This window comes from Muntiacus reevesi, chromosome 1 (genome assembly GCF_963930625.1).
Source record: "Muntiacus reevesi chromosome 1, mMunRee1.1, whole genome shotgun sequence".
NCBI classification, from domain to species: domain Eukaryota; kingdom Metazoa; phylum Chordata; class Mammalia; order Artiodactyla; family Cervidae; genus Muntiacus; species Muntiacus reevesi.
The window spans coordinates 259,229,392-259,246,853 of record NC_089249.1 but is presented as its reverse complement, the minus strand read 5'-3'; positions in this window follow the sequence as shown (position 1 = coordinate 259,246,853).

The window sequence follows — 17,462 nt, the reverse complement described above, 5'->3', positions numbered from 1 at the left end:
ATTGATATTCAATCAAACCTTCTCCCCACAGAGCTGCTGTGGACTCTTTACAACCTTCTGATCTTGCATAATTTACATTCCTGCATAAACAGCTTGTTTTTGCCACCACTGGGCCATTTTCAAATTGCTTTTTACTTAACCTAATAATCTGAACCTTGATGTCAAGCGTGATTCATAAACCATGACTGAAAACATTTGGATAGCATGATCTAAGATAAAGTAAGTAACAACTATTGATCCTAACAGAAATCACTTTCAAAATATAGTTGTTACTATATGGAAACTGGTTAAATATTAGGTAGAGGGTTAACCATGTATCCATAGGAAGAAGTTAATTGAAAAGTTTGTTTTGTTAAAACTGTCATATTTTCTGCAGTTTGGATTGTAGTTAAACCAGAGGTTCTCAATTGGTGACAGTTTTGTCCCCTGGGAGGCAATGGCAATGTCTGGAGACATTTTTGATTGGTGCAGTGGAGTTTGGGGGCTAAACATTCAGCAAAGCACAAGACAGCTCCTGTAACAGAGGCTTGTCCAACCCCAAACAGCAATGGTGCCAAGGCTGAGAAACTCTCAGTAAACCACAGCAGAAATCTGAAAGCATGCCATAAACAGACATGTAGGTAACCATAAAAAAGTAGGGAGGGCTGGGTGGGCTGGTGTCCCTCTAAAGAGCATAACTCCTTCTAAAGTGTTTGGCGGTTCCTCAGCTCCAATGTATTGATTCCACATGGAAATATAGACTGAGTTTAAGTATGGCCAGAAGTATGGATTTTTTATATGAACGCTATCAATTTTGAAATGTTGGCAAGGTATGCAAAATATTGATTGGATTCTTAGGCTAATAATCAAAATTAAATCAATATACATTCAATGATAAGATAGCTGGTTATTTTTGGCAGAAGAGAAATCATGTTAGGTATGATTTTCTAAAATTTTCTAAATCTGTTCTCAAGATCCTATTTTAGAGTAATTACCCAAATAAACTATACTGCCAAGGCCATAGGAATGTTTTTATGAAAAACTTGCCTAGAGGAAAAAATTATAACACCTTAGAGTGTTCCACATAATAGAGCAGTAACATCTTCTGAAATTTTTCTAGAAAACAAAGATTTTAAAAATAATGGTTTGATCTCAAAATACTCAATGCATGCCCCTGTCAACAATATATGAGAAAATTTATTTCTCTATCGGTTTTCAACTCTGTTTACTAGGATTATTTAAAATTTTTCTTATATAATAGTAAAAAAAAAAAAAAAAGAATGTCCTGTATGGTTTTAATTTCCATTTCTTTTATTATGAGAGGAGTTAAGCATAGTTTCATATTTTATCAACCATTTGTAAGCTCATAGTATATGTTTATTTTCATTTGTGAATTTATAATTGCAAATTGAACCACCACGGAGACTCTTCTCACTCTGGGTCTGGTGAGCAGCATACGCTGACAGATTTAGGACAGTAGACTTTCAGCGTGATCAAAGCGTCAAGCTAGCTTGGTTGTGTGCACAAAACCCAGAAACTTCTAGTTCACTAAATGCTAATTTGACCTGGAGGATCGGTTGGCCTTCAGGTCACCTCATAAAAGACAATTGCTTGGGGAGAGGAGCCAAGATGGCAGAGGAGTAGGATGGGGAGACCACTTTCTCTCCTACAAAGTCATCAAAAGAATAACTGTACGCAGAGCAAACTTCACAAAACAACTTCTGATCGCTAGCTGAGGTCATCAGGCGCCCAGAAAAGCAGCCCATTGTCTTTGAAAGGAGGTAGGACAAAATATAAAAGATAAAAAGTGAGACAAAAGAGCTAAGGATGGAGATCCGTCCTGGGAAGGGCATCTTAATAGAGGCTGTTTCCAGACACCAGGAAACCCTCACACTGGCGGGCCTGGGGGAAGTGTTTGAATCTCGGAGGGCAACCTGACTTGGAGAGAAACAATAAATAAAACCCAGAGATTACGAGCCTAAAAGCAACTCCCAGCAGAAAAGTACCCCAGACACCCGCATCCGCCACCAGCAAGTGGGGGCGGAACGGAGGGGAGCAGGCGGCATTGCTTGGGGTAGGGTCCGGGCCTGAGTGCCCTGAGGACAATCGGAGGGAGCTTTTGTGAGTTGCCAACTTGAACTGTGGGAGAGCAAAAGAGAGAGAGAAAATTAACCAGCCCAAACACAGTACTGGCTGTTCGTAGAACAAAGGGACCGAGATTCTGGATGGTCGACTTCCGCCGGTAGGGGCGCGGCGAGACACAGGGTGCAGGCACCCGACTGGTGCGGGCGGGGACTGGGGCTGGGGACGCGGAGGGCAGAAGGCGCACGCACCGGACTGGCGCTGGCGGAATCTGAGACTGGGACCGCGGAAGGGAGTGGGCGCGCCGCACCCGGGGTGAGTGCGACCGCCAAGCCCCTGGCTGCCTGGACCGCTCTGACGGGGAAGGCACAAAGAGCAGGCGCAGCTTTTTGCTCTGCACTTTTGTGGAACCCCGGAGGGTTGGAACCTTGCGCAGCGCGGGGCGTGCTCCATATAGAGCAGCCGGGAGCCTGAGCAGCGCAGAAGGAGAAAGCAGCGCCAGCCCCTCCCTGCAGCACCAGCCCCTCCCCGAAGCGCCAGCCCCTCCCCGCAGTGCGACGGAACTACTACCTGAATAAGAGTCCACCTCCACCCGCCTGTGTCAGGGCGGAAATGAGGCCCTGAAGAGAATGTTTCCCTGAGGAAAACACAGACTACACCGGAAGGGGCCTGTAGATATCAAGAAGTGTAAGCTGGAACTAGGAGCTATCTGAAACTGAGCCAAACCCACACTGATCGCAACAGCTCCAGAGAAACTCCTAGATGTATTTTTACTTTTTTTTTTTTTAAGTAAGAAAAAAAAATTTTTTTTAATCTTTTCTTTTTTCTTTTTTCTCTTTTATTTTACTTTAAAATTCCCTATTACTCCCCCATTACTCCTTAGCTTTCATTTTCATAGATTTTTACGATTTTTTTAATTAGGGAAAAAAATTTTTTTTCCTCTTTTTTTTTCTTTTCTTTCCCCTTTTTCTCCTCTATTTTCTATTTTTCTTTTTCTCTTATTTCTTTTAAAGTCCTCTAGTACTCCTCTACTACTCCTTAATTTTCATTTTCAATACACTATAACCTTACCAAAAAAAAAAAAAAGAAGAGAAGCCCTATTTTTAAACCGAACTTCATATATATTTCTAAAATTTTTTTGTGTGTTTGGTTTTTGTTTTTAATATAGTATTTTTAAGAGTCTAACCTCTACTGTAGATTTTTAATTTTTGTTTTTCAGTGTATGATATAAATTGTGAACATTTAAGAATCCAATATTCAGTTCCCATTTTTATTCAGGAGTGTGTTGATTATTCTCTCCCAATCTTGACTCTCTGTTTTCTACCTCAGAACACCTCTATTTCCTCCTTTCCTCTTCTCTTCCCAATCCAATTCTGTGAATCTTTGTGGGTGTCTGGGCTACGGAGAACACTCTGGGAACAGACAACTGCGTAGATCTGTCTCTCTCCTCTTGAGTCCCCCTTTTTCTCCTCCTGCTCATCTCTATCTCCCTCCTCCCTCTCCTCTTCTTCATGTAACTCTGTGAACCTCTCTGGGAGTCCCTAATGGGGGAGAATCTTTTCGCCATTAACCTAGAAGTTTTATTATCAGTGCTGTATAGTTGGAGAGGTCCTGAGACTACAGGAAGAATAAAACTGAAATCCAGAGGCAAGAGACTTAAGCCTAAAACCTGAGAACACCAGAAAACTCCTGACTACATGGAACTTTAAGTAATAAGAGACCGTCCAAAAGCCTCCATACCTACACTGAAACCAACCACCACCCAAGAGCCAATAAGTTTTAGAGCAAGACATACCACGCAAATTCTCCAGCATCGCAGGAACATAGCCCTGAACATCAACATACAGGCTGCCCAAGGTCACACCTAACACATAGACCCATCTCAAAACTCATTACTGGGCACTCCATTGCTCTCCAAAGAGAAGAAATCAAGTTCCACGCACCAGAACACAGAGGCAAGCTTCCCTAACCAGGAAACCTTGACAAGACAATCGTCTAACCCCACCCACTGGGTAAAACCTCGACAACAAAAAGGAGCCACAGACTCCCAGAATACAGAAAGCCCATTCCAGACACAGCAATCTAAACAAGATGAAAAGGCAGAGAAATACCCAACAAGTAAAGGAACATGAAAAATGCCCACCAAGTCAAACAAAAGAGGAGGAGATAGGGAATCTACCTGAAAAAGAATTTAGAATAATGATAATAAAAATGATCCAAAATCTTGAAAACAAAATGGAGTTACAGATAAATAGTCTGGAGACAAAGATTGAAAAGATGCAAGAAATGTTTAATAAAGACCTAGAGGAAATAAAAAAGAGTCAATTAAAAATGAATAATGCAATGAATGAGATCAAAAACACTTTGGAGGGAACCAAGAGTAGAATAACGGAGACAGAAGATAGGATAAGTGAGGTAGAAGATAAAATGGTGGAAATAAATGAAGCAGAGAGGAAAAAAGAAAAAAGGATCAAAAGAAATGAGGACAACCTCAGGGACCTCTGGGACAATGTGAAACGCCCCAACATTCAAATCATAGGAGTCCCAGAAGAAGAAGACAAAAAGAAAGGCCATGAGAAAATACTCGAGGAGATAATAGCTGAAAACTTCCCTAAAATGGGGAAGGAAATAGCCACCCAAGTCCAAGAAACCCAGAGAGTCCCAAACAGAATAAACCCAAAGCAAAACACCCCAAGACACATATTAATCAAATTAACAAAGATCAAACACAAAGAACAAATACTAAAAGCAGCAAGGGAGAAACAACAAATAACACACAAAAGGATTCCCATAAGGATAACAGCTGATCTATCAATAGAAACCCTCCAGGCCAGAAGGGAATGGAAGGACATACTGAAAGTAATGAAAGAGAATAACCTACAACCTCGATTACTGTACCCAGCAAGGATCTCATTCAGATATGAAGGAGAATTCAAAAGCTTTACAGACAAGCAAAAGCTGAGAGAATTCAGCACCTCCAAACCAGCTCTTCAACAAATGCTAAAGGATCTTCTCTAGACATGAAATGCAGAAAGGTTGTATAAACGTGAACCCAAAACAACAAAGTAAATGGCAACGGGACCACAACTATCAATAATTACCTTAAATGAAAATGGGTTGAATGCCCCAACCAAAAGACAAAGATTGGCTGAATGGATACAAAAACAAGACCCCTATATATGCTGTCTACAAGAGACCCACCTCAAAATAAGAGACACATACAGACTAAAAGTGAAGGGCTGGAAAAAAATATTTCACGCAAACGGAGACCAAAAGAAAGCAGGAGTTGCAATACTCATATCAGATAAAATAGACTTTCAAATAAAGGATGTGTGAAAAGAGACAAAGAAGGACACTACATAATGATCAAAGGATCAATCCAAGAAGAAGATATAACAATTATAAATATATATGCACCCAACATAGGAGCACCGCAATATGTACGGCAAATGCTAACGAGTATGAAAGAGGAAATTAATAGTAAAACAATAATAGTGGGAGACTTTAATACCCCACTCACAACTATGGATAGATCAACTAAACAGAAAATTAACAAGGAAACACAAACCTTAAATGACACAATGGACCAGCTAGACCTAATTGATATCTATAGGACATTTCACCCCAAAACAATCAACTTCACCTTTTTCTCCAGTGCACACGGAACCTTCTCCAGAACAGATCACATCCTGGGCCATAAATCTGGTCTTGGAAAATTCAAAAAAATTGAAATCATTCCAGTCATCTTTTCTGACCACAATGCAGTAAGATTAGATCTCAATTACAGGAAAAAAATTGTTAAAAATTCAAACATATGGAGGCTAAATAACACGCTTCTGAATAACCAACAAATCATAGAAGAAATCAAAATATGTATAGAAATGTGGGACACTGTAAAAGCAGTGCTAAGGGGAAGGTTCATAGCATTACAGGCACACATCAAGAAACAAGAAAAAAGCCAAATAAATAACCTAACTCTACACCTAAAGCAATTAGAGAAGGAAGAAATGAAGAACCCCAGGGTTAGTAGAAGGAAAGAAATCTTAAAAATTAGGGCAGAAATAAATGCAAAAGAAACTAAAGAGACCATAGCAAAAATCAACAAAGCTAAAAGCTGGTTTTTTGAAAAAATAAGCAAAACTGACAAACCATTAGCAAGACTCATTAAGAAACAAAGAGAGAAGAACCAAATTAACAAAATTAGAAATGAAAAGGGTGAGATCACAACAGACAACACTGAAATACAAAGGATCATAAGAGAGTACTACCAGTAGCTCTATGCCAATAAAATGGACAACTTGGATGAAATGGACAAATTCTTAGAAAAGTATAACTTTTCAAAACTGAACCAGGAAGAAATAGAAGATCTTAACAGATCCATCGCAAGCAAGGAAATCGAAACTGTAATCAAAAATCTTCCAGCAAACAAAAGCCCAGGACCAGATGGCTTCACAGCTGAATTCTACCAAAAATTTAGAGAAGAGCTAACACCTATCTTACTCAAACTCTTCCAGAAAATTGCAGATGAAGGTAAACTTCCAAACTCATTCTATGAGGCCACCATCACCCTAATTCCAAAACCAGACAAAGATGCCACAAAAAAAGAAAACTACAGGCCAATATCACTGATGAACATAGATGCAAAAATCCTTAACAAAATTCTAGCAAACAGAATCCAACAACATATTAAAAATATCATACACCATGACCAAGTGGGCTTTATCCCAGGAATGCAAGGATTCTTTAATATCTGCAAATCAATCAATGTAATACACCACATTAACAAATTGAAAGATAAAAACCATATGATTATCTCAATAGATGCAGAGAAAGCCTTTGAAAAATTCAACACTCATTTATGATTAAGACCCTCCAGAAAGCAGGAATAGAAGGAACATACCTCAACATAATAAAAGCTATATATGACAAACCCACAGCAAGCATCACCCTCAATGGTGAAAAATTGAAAGCATTTCCCCTGAAATCAGGAACAAGACAAGGGTGCCCACTCTCACCACTACTATTCAACATAGTGTTGGAAGTTTTGGCCACAGCAATCAGGGCAGAAAAAGAAGTAAAAGGAATCCAGATAGGAAAAGAAGAAGTGAAACTCGCGCTGTTTGCAGATGACATGATCCTCTACATAGAAAACCCTAAAGACTCTTCCAGAAAATTACTAGAGCTAATCAATGAATATAGTAAAGTTGCAGGATATAAAATTAACACACAGAAATCCCTTGCATTCCTATATACTAACAATGAAAAAACAGAAAGAGAAATTAAGGAAACAATACCATTCACCATTGCAATAAAAAGAATAAAATACTTAGGAGTATATCTACCTAAAGAAACAAAAGATCTATACATAGAAAACTATAAAACACTGATGAAAGAAATCAAAGAGGACAAAAACAGATGGAGAAATATAGTGTGTTCATGGATTGGAAGAATCAATATTGTCAAAATGGCTATTCTACCAAAAGCAATCTATAGATTCAATACAATCCCTATCAAGCTACCAATGGTATTTTTCACAGAACTAGAACAAATAATTTCACAATTTGTATGGAAATACAAAAAACCTCGAATAGCCAAAGTAATCCTGAGAAAGAAGAATGGAACTGAAGGAATCAACCTGCCTGACTTCAGACTCTACTAGAAAGTCACAGTCATCAAGAGAGTATGGTACTGGCACAAAGACAGAAATATAGATCAATGGAACAGAATAGAAAGCCCAGAGATAAGTCCACGAACCTATGGACAACTTACCTTTGACAAAGGAGGTAAGGATATACAATGGAAAAAAGACAACCTCTTTAACAAGTGGTGCTGGGAAAACCGGTCAACCACTTGTAAAAGAATGAAACTAGAACACTTTCTAACACCATACACAAAAATAAACTCAAAATGGATTAAAGATCTAAATGTAAGACCAGAAACTATAAAACTCCTAGAGGAGAACATAGGCAAAACTCTCTCCAACATAAATCTCAGCAAGATCCTCTATGACACACCTCCCAGAATATTGGAAATAAAAGCAAAACTAAACAAATGGGACCTAATGAAACTTAAACGCTTCTGCACTACAAAGGAAACTATAAGTAAGGTGAAAAGACAGCCCTCAGATTGGGAGAAAATAATAGCAAATGAAGAACAGACAAACGATTAATCTCAAAAATATACAAGCAAATCCTACAGCTCAATTCCAGAAAAATAAATGACCCAATCAAAAAATGGGCCAAAGAACTAAACAGACATTTCTCCAAAGAAGACATACAGATGGCTAACAAGCACATGAAAAGATGCTCAACATCACTCATTATTAGAGAAATGCAAATCAAAACCACAATGAGGTACCATTACATGCCAGTCAGGATGACTGCTATCCAAAAGTCTACAAGCAATAAATGCTGGAGAGGGTGTGGAGAAAAGGGAACCCTCTTACACTGTTGGTGGGAATGCAAACTAGTACAGCCACTATGGAAAACAGTGTGGAGATTTCTTAAAAAACTGGAAATAGAACTGCCATATGACCCAGCAATACCACTTCTGGGCATACACACTGAGGAAACCAGATCTGAAAGAGACACGTGCACCCCAACATTCATTGCAGCACTGTTTATAATAGCTAGGACATGGAAGCAACCTAGATGCCCATCAGCAGATGAATGGATAAGGAAGCTGTGGTACATATACACCATGGAATATTACTCAGCCATTAAAAAGAATTCATTTGAATCAGTTCTAATGAGATGGATGAAACTGGAGCCCATTATACAGAGTGAAGTAAGCCAGAAAGATAAAGAACATTACAGCATACTAACACATATATATGGAATTTAGAAAGATGGTAACGATAACCCTATATTCAAAACAGAAAAAGAGACACAGAAGTATAGAACAGACTTTTGAACTCTGTGGGAGAAGGTGAGGGTGGGATGTTTCGAAAGAACAGCATGTATATTATCTATGGTGAAACAGATCACCAGCCCAGGTGGGATGCATGAGACAAGTGCTCAGGCCTGGTGCACTGGGAGGACCCAGAGGAGTCGGGTGGAGAGGGAGGGGGGAGGGGGGATCAGGATGGGGAATACGTGTAACTCTATGGCTGATTCATGTCAATGTATGACAAAACCCACTGAAATATTGTGAAGTAATTAGCCTATAACTAATTTTAAAAAATTAAAAAAAAAAAAAAAAAAGACAATTGCCTAAGTCAAAGGGAGTGCTACTTGATCAGAAACTAACAAAGGGATTTGAGATGTCTAAAGAGAGTTAGAGAGAGTGCTGAAAATACTTTGGCTTTTCCTCAAATTCTATGCTTCTTTCTAAACAATTTTCTGTCTTCGAAATTGCCAGAAATTACATCTTACTTTATGTTACCCATTACACAGTTACAGACACAAGAAAAATTTTCACCAAAGGCAATGCTGCTGCTGCTGCTGCTGCTAAGTCGCTTCAGTCGTGTCCGACTCTGTGTGACCCCATAGACGGCAGCCCACCAGGCTCCCCCGTCCCTGGGATTCTCCAGGCAAGAACACTGGAGTGGGTTGCCATTGCCTTCTCCAATGTGTAAAAGTGAAAAATGAAAGTGAAGTCACTCAGTCGTGTCTGACTCCTAGCGACCCCATGGACTGCAGCCTACCAGGCTCCTCTGTCCATGGGATTTTCCAGGCAAGAGTACTGGAGTGGGGTGCCATTGCCTTCTCCAAAGCTAAGGGTCAGATTTTATAAAACACACTGTAAGTAAAAAGAATTTTAAAATTGTAAATTTTGAATTAGTGTTTACATCAAAATTAAGGATGACTATTCCCCATTTCCCAATAAAATTTTGGACAATAAGCATTCATTTGTGACATGTTTTCCATTAAAAACTACTAATGGTGATCCTCAAGCTTTCCCCTTTTCTGTTTTCTACCAATTCACCAGAGAGTTATGTGCATAATTTGAAAAGTTTCTTTATTATATTGCTCATCCTCTCCTCTTCCTACCGGTTCCCCTCACTGACCCCAGGTCCAAATTACTGAATTAAACTCATTCTTAATTATGAAGACAGAAAACTACTTATTCCTGATTTTCCATCCTCTACCTGTTTATAAAATAGTAATAAATAAAAATGGGATAGAGAAGTAAAGGGCCAGAGGAGACAGGTATTAGGACTGTTACGTGATTTGCAGATCCAGGAAAAAGTTTATCTGATAAAAACACTAATAAAACCCTAAAGCAGAAATACAGGGTCATAAAAGAAGAGATCTAAGGTACTTATACTAATTACTCCAAGTTTATAACCCTTACCTTGGAGACAACGGGTGTATGCTCATAAAGGAAGCCCACACTTCACACACTAGAGGCGCTTTTCCACACGGTGTAGAAAGGTGAGTGAAACACTACCTCTGGAATTGGATAGAACCTGAATTCTCAGGGAATATCCGAGGGAAATAATGTGCTCAGTTCTGAAGTGCTGTAGTCTGTGACAATGGTGGTTCCCAGTGGCCTTTTATTTATGTCCTTTGGGTTGCCCCTGAAGAGAACAACATTTTCAAACCAGGTTCTCAATAGGAAGGCCCCTCAATACCATGATGAGTATGTTGAGTAATAATTCCTTCATCCTTCCCCTATGGGGCCTATGGCAATATACTCACATGACAGCATTCTGGAAAAGGGAAATGCTTGAATATTTTGAAAACAGTTGCACAAAGGGACCTGATCCATCAAGAAGGTAAACTATCACATTGAGGCCCTTCTACTCTGAAAGGAAGTAAATAATTGTTGAACACAGACCAGCTCCTGTGACTCACTTTAACCAATGAAATATAATAGAAACAACATGGTACCAGCTCTGGACTTACTCTTTCTAAGGCTTTGCAACTTCTACTTTTTCTTGCTTGGAAATCCTATGCCACGTAGGAAGTGGGTTCTAGGCACAGTATTAAATAGAGCCATTCTCGCTCTGCTCTTGATTCCTGGAACCATGAATTGGTGGCATGGGGACAAAGCCTCATATAATAGGCATCAATTTGCAGTATATTCTCTTCTAAAGGACAATACTTCATCCTAGTAGGTGTCATCTCCAAACTAGATCTCATCTACACTAACTTAAGGACATTCCATTGTTTTATTAGGTTGGCAATTTCTGGATGCTACAGTATGTGGTAGGATCAGTGAATCTTATAGGCATGTGCCCACTGCTTCCCTTTATCTATTTTAAATTGGGACCCTTGGTCTGATGCGATGAAAGGATGCCAGGTCAGTGGATCAAGAACTCTGTAAGAACTTGGATAGGGCCACCTTCCTTCTTGATGCTTTATGACCCTGGGTGTTGATGTCAACCTGGAATCTATTCACAAAACATCTGAATGTTCTCCTTTTCTCACACTACACTCACGTGAGTAGACAGCCTCCTTTGGGAGAGGTCTAGGGGAATTGTTATGCTGTATATGGTATATACTAACCATTATATTGAATAGTCCTTCCTCTTGGTGACCTATCTTATCCTATGGTCAGTTAGCTCTGAGCTTAAAAACAGCTCCATTTCTAAAACTGGGAAATGGATTTTCACTTTTTATTGAACAGCTGCCCTCAGGCCATATAATCCTATCTGTCCTTCAATTCTTTTCACCATTTAGATTGATGTCCTTGCCTTTCCATTCACTATGCTGCTGGAGATGCTAAGTTCTATGATTTATCTCCATAACCCTGTCTAACCTTGCCTTTCATTGCTGTATACTTTCACCCATCTCGATTCTGAGAATTAAGTCTCCACTGACATACATATTTTAGGATCTTCTTTTGATCCACATTGTATCCAGGGAAGCAGTATGTCCTACTGTGTGTGCTGGGGATAGTCACCACTGGACTTTTCAACAATGCTGGTGTCCTTATTTCACAAGCTTTTATCACTTTGATCATGGACTGTTTTCCAGAGACTCCTGGTTCTGTATTTTCTGAGTTATTGTTTCATTTTACTATCCAGAGTTATCTAAGAAAACCATCACATACTTAGTGCTATTCTTGATAATTGTGTTAGGAAGTTCTGACTGAGTAGGAATAAACAGAAAATAAATCAGCTGAATGAACAACTGTACCTTCCATTATGGACAAAAACTTGGACACAATATCAAATCTCTTATTACTATAAAACCTCTATTATTACCATGATTAATTTTGAAATACTGCTATATTGTTTATAAGCTTTATTATTGATGTATATTTTCTAAGAGGCTTAAAGGCTCTAAACCAAAATTTTGATCATCTTCCTTGGATTCTGGGGTTATGAGTAATTGCCTTTATTTTATTTATTGTAAAGTTATCCAAAATTTCTACTGTAAGTATTTAGTATACTAAATACTTATAGCAGAAAACTTTATTTAAATTTTTACTTAAAATTATATCAAATTCCCATTTCCCAGTAAAGTCATTATTCATTGATTATATTATTCAAAGTTCAACAATACTAAATAAGTTTTGAATGTGTTTTTTCACAGTTTTGCTAATGTAAATGTCCTCTTCATCCATCTTTCAACTGCCTTCAATAAAGGTCATTTCTCACAAATCTTCCATTCAGATTCCTATTCATTTATCATCATTTTTTAAGTTCTTTGATAATCAAAACAACAGAAATAATGGTGGCTAAAATGTATGCAACTTTACCAGGAGCTTGGTACTCTGTAGCTTCAGGCTTCTTACAAGTTGTGTTTTGTAATCACCCTATACTCTCAGTACAATTGCCCTTATTTTAACAGATGAGAAAGTCAAGATCTAAGTCACTGTGGCTTACCTAGTGCAGCACAGATTTAAGCTGCAAAGACAGCTTCTGCTGTTTCCCAGACACGACCACTCTATCCCACACCATGATTCTCGACACAGCCCCCTCAGTATTGTGGGGCTGAGATCGTCATTTACTCCAACCTTTTGGGAATTGGATATTGCTTTCTTTTAAACCTTAACCATTATCTTTCTGCTGGTTGGTTGATGTTTAAAACCAGGTTTAGAGATCATCAGCTTCTGTGGGTATTTGCATCAGTGTCTCAGTATAGTCAGAACTAAAATATCAATCAAGCAGGAGGACAGAGTAAAGACACTGTATTCTTTCATCTTCCACAGAGTCCATCCCTAAAAAGGTATGTTCATTATTTTGCTTGATAGGTGTGCTTACTATGGAGACTTTACACTTGAATGTCAGTGTAAAATGCTAGTGATATCCAAAACTAAGTTCCCTTTGGATGATGTGCTGTTTAGGAAAAACCTTTAAGTATTCCTGTTAGCACTTAGTAAAATAGAAGATTGGGGTCATTGAATAACAAGCTCATGTAGAAAACTGTGTCTATAAAATACACAGTTTACAAATGAAGTCATATTCCATAGTGAGATCAGCTCAGTTTATTTGTTGTTGTAGCTTCTCATTTTTAAAGTATATCATCTGCCTTGCAAAACACTTAATCTATCTGCCACTCTTCTCTTCACCTGAACCTGGAGCTGCTGGAGAAAAATTATACAACCAGGCCGATGGGCATCTTAAACTCACTACAGCATCCTCAGCATGCCTAGCAGCCCCACTGGATTTCCTTTTCTTGGCTTTCCCCATTCTTCACAGTGACCACTGGTAACAATTTTCCCTCTGTTCAAACATTGAACAACCATCTGTCTACAGCTACATCCCTTTAATCACTTCTCAAATCTCTCAAAAGAAAATCCAAAATCTTTACTACCATCTATTTCGGCTGATACATTCTTATGCCCATCTTTCCCTCTTTGGCGCACATTCCTGCTATTCCTCCCCCAAAACACCTCCGCAGAGACCTTCCAACTTAGGATCTTTGCATGTGCTAACCCTCTGCCTGAACAGCCTTTCCTCTGATTTACAATTTGCTTCTTTACTTCTTGTAGATCTGGCAGTCAAGTGTCACATTTTGGGGAAGATCTTTCTTGACTACGCTATTTAAAATAGTATCATCGCCCTATCACCATTCTCTATTCCCTTTATCTTGGTTTAGTTTTCTTCATAGCACTAATCAGCAACTCATATAGTTTATCTATTTATCAGAATTTTTTTTGAGGGGGGGATCTGTTTTCTCGATTGGAATGTGAGCTCTATGAGAAAAGAGATTTTCTTTTCTTTATGTCTATATTACTTGTGTTTACAATTTAGCATAGACTGTTCAAACATTTGTTGAGTGAGTAATGAATAAATGGATAAATGACAGATTGACTTTCTTGACTGACCTTTATTCTCGGTCTCACCCCTTTCCAGCAGATTCTGCAGAGTGTCAGAGTGAATGTAACAAAGCAGTATCACTCCAAGTGTGGCCCCTGGGCCGGCCCGAGCAGCACGTGTGGGAGCTCACTAGGAGCGAAGGTTCTCAAGCTCCATCCAGGCCCACTGTTCATAGTCTCTGTAAATAGCACTAAGAAACTATATTTGAAAAAGTTCTCTGGGTGAGTTTTATGCACTCCCAACTCTGACAAGCATGTCTTAAAAAGAATATATGACGAACGTATTGCCTTGAACTCTTTCCTTTTCCCTGAGACCATGTTTAAATGCTTTCACTTGTTCCTAATCCCTACAAGGCCCAATCCACATCCATCCATCCAGCTTCACCACATCACTAACCCTGTCTTTGATGGAGTTCTACTTTGTCCAACTTTCAAAGTGCTTTCAGTGAACTGTGTTCCTTCCAGCTTCATCTTCCACACATGTTGCTTCTGCCTGTGGCCTTCAGCTGCTTACTCTTGTCCATCACTTGGGCTCATACACACTCTTGCAGTATATTCAGCAACATCTTGTACTTTTTGTGTGTGTTAATGTGTTTAATTGACTAGACTGAATGGCCCATGAGTAACTCATGGTATTAATATTTACTTACCATTTACCCGGGCCCTTAGTAGGCTATCATGAATATTTTTTATATAAATAAATAAATAAATATAGAACTGGGAATATATTTTTTTCTGATACTCACAGTGTTATCAATTATCATTAGAGCTCTTAATAGATTAGATGGCATTTCAGCTCCCAACTCAGAGAGATTATTTGTTAACTGGACTTCTTGACTCATCTGGATACATAACCATTTTGGAAATTTCTTTCAGTTTCCAATACCTGATTTCCATGCTATTGTTAAAAAGATTCCCAATTGATAAATTTAGTACCATTAAAAGGGGATGAAATGCAAAATAAGGTAAAGGAAAGCAGTTCCTAAGGAAAAGACAAGCGAAAGATTTAGCAAACCACAAGCATGAAGCTGTAAAGGAAAGTGTTAGAAGGTCATTTAGAAAGCTAAAAAATACAGAGTGCTTAGCACCAAAAGCTTACCGTAGAGACTTCTAGGAATGTACTATTTGGTGGAGTTATTCTCTGACTCTGATCTATGAAAAGAGAGGAAGTAATTATGCTTTAAATTGCCCAAACTGCTAGTTTTTCATATGACCCAAGGCCCTACATTAAGTTAGAAGAGAAGTAATTGCAAGTGAATGTTCCTATGTGTTATTGCTTAACCTCCTCTTTTATGTTTCTAGTCCAATAAAAGAAGCCGTGGTACTTTCTTTTATATCTCATTTTCCCCAGGCACACAGTGAGGTGGAAGCTGCCATGGACTGCATATTGGAATGATTAGTTGACCGGTTAACTCTTCAATACAAAGACTTTTCATATCTTATGCATTCATCTTCAAATGCCTAGGATCACCAGAGATTCTATGGTTATTGGAGCTGTCGGGAAGAAATGGAATAAATTTGGATCGTACAGGGACATTCTCACTTCCCGTCTTCCCTTGGTTTTACGTTTTTGGTTTACCATTCTTCATTTGGGCCGTATCTACTCAACTGGGATAATAAGGAGGCAGTTTAGCGGTTTTAAAAAGAGCCTGGATTTTGCAGCCAACCAAAACTCAAGTTCTAGCTCTGTTGACTAGAAGCTCTGTGACCTTAGGCTAGTAATTAATTTGAGTCTCCATTTCTTTTTCATTAGTAAAACAAGGCTAAGAATAGCATTTGTCATGAACGAGAAGTCAGATACTGTATGCAAAATGCATAACTCAGAGTGGACTGTTAAAAAAGATTAATTCTGCTTCCTCTACACCACATCACCCTTTAAGGAAGGAAATAATTATTGATTATTTGTTAATTTGACTAACGTAGCATTAGATTTAAGACCTGAGTTATCAGGTCTAGGTGTTTCTATGTTTATTAAACACCTTGGCTAATTAACCATTCTGTTTCTACCTCTACACAACTTAAAAATCAATCCCACATGTTGTAGAAATCTTTCTAAATAAAAGTGCCAAATGTAGGAAACAGCACCATGAGCAAAAATTATGTGCCTTAAATCAGATCTTGGAAAAGTTTTTACAGAAAAGAGATTAGAACAGATTAGAAACATCTGAGAGATGGAGATGTGGCAGTACAGTACTGTGAGTCACATTTTTCTTTTTTTTAGCATCTCTATTCTACCTGGAATTTATTGTGCATCTTACTCTCCCTAATGTTCAACTCATCATCTTAGGGAAGCATATACTCCTTTTGCCCCGATTGGTCCCTAAAGGGGCCTGTCGACTTAAGAAAATGTACAACCTGAGAGTTGTGAGTTAAGTTTTATTGGGGGCAAAATGAGGACTGCAGCCCGGGAGATAGCCCCTCAGATAGCTCTGAGAGACTGTTCCAAAGAGGCAGTGGGGGAAGGTCAGTATATATATGATTTTTGGTGAAGGGGAGATGTAGACAATCAAACACAAACTTTTTTTAGAAGCTTTCTACTTGTCTCATGAAACCTGTGCTAGTCATGAGGAATCATCACTGGGAAGGATTTTAGTGCTTTACTAGATGTGAGGAAATACAAGAATTGGGCTCATAAGATCAGTTCCTGAGAATATCTCTCTGAAGACCTGTCCTGCCAGTTTTTCCCTGAGCACAGAGTGCCTCAAGTTTGCTCTTCACCCTAAACTCCTTCAGGGGGTGTTAAAATCATCAGCTGCAGCAAGACATGATTTAATCCTTGTAAAGGTAGATGGCAAGCACCCATGCCAAGTGTCAATTTATAGCTAACAGGCCATAACTTGGTTCCAATCCATTTTGGTAGACAAATGTTACAAAATCTAGACAGGCATTTAATAAATTAACTTATTATTCAGACAATTAGGTTGGCTACATTACCACTAGGAAACTGCAAAAAAGTATAGGCCACAGAGAAAGTGGGTCAGTAGCACTTGGTGACCAGACTTTCTAAACCAAGAACTGGAGTACATTGTCTAGAAATGGAAGAAAACATTTTAAATCTTTATGGTTTTACACAATTTAGCAAATACCCAAACTTTAGGAAAATGCATTTAGTGTTTCAGTGAGCAACTGGGAGCTGACCTCAGGTAATACGCACAAGCATATATGCAAATATGTTGTTCAGTTTCTGC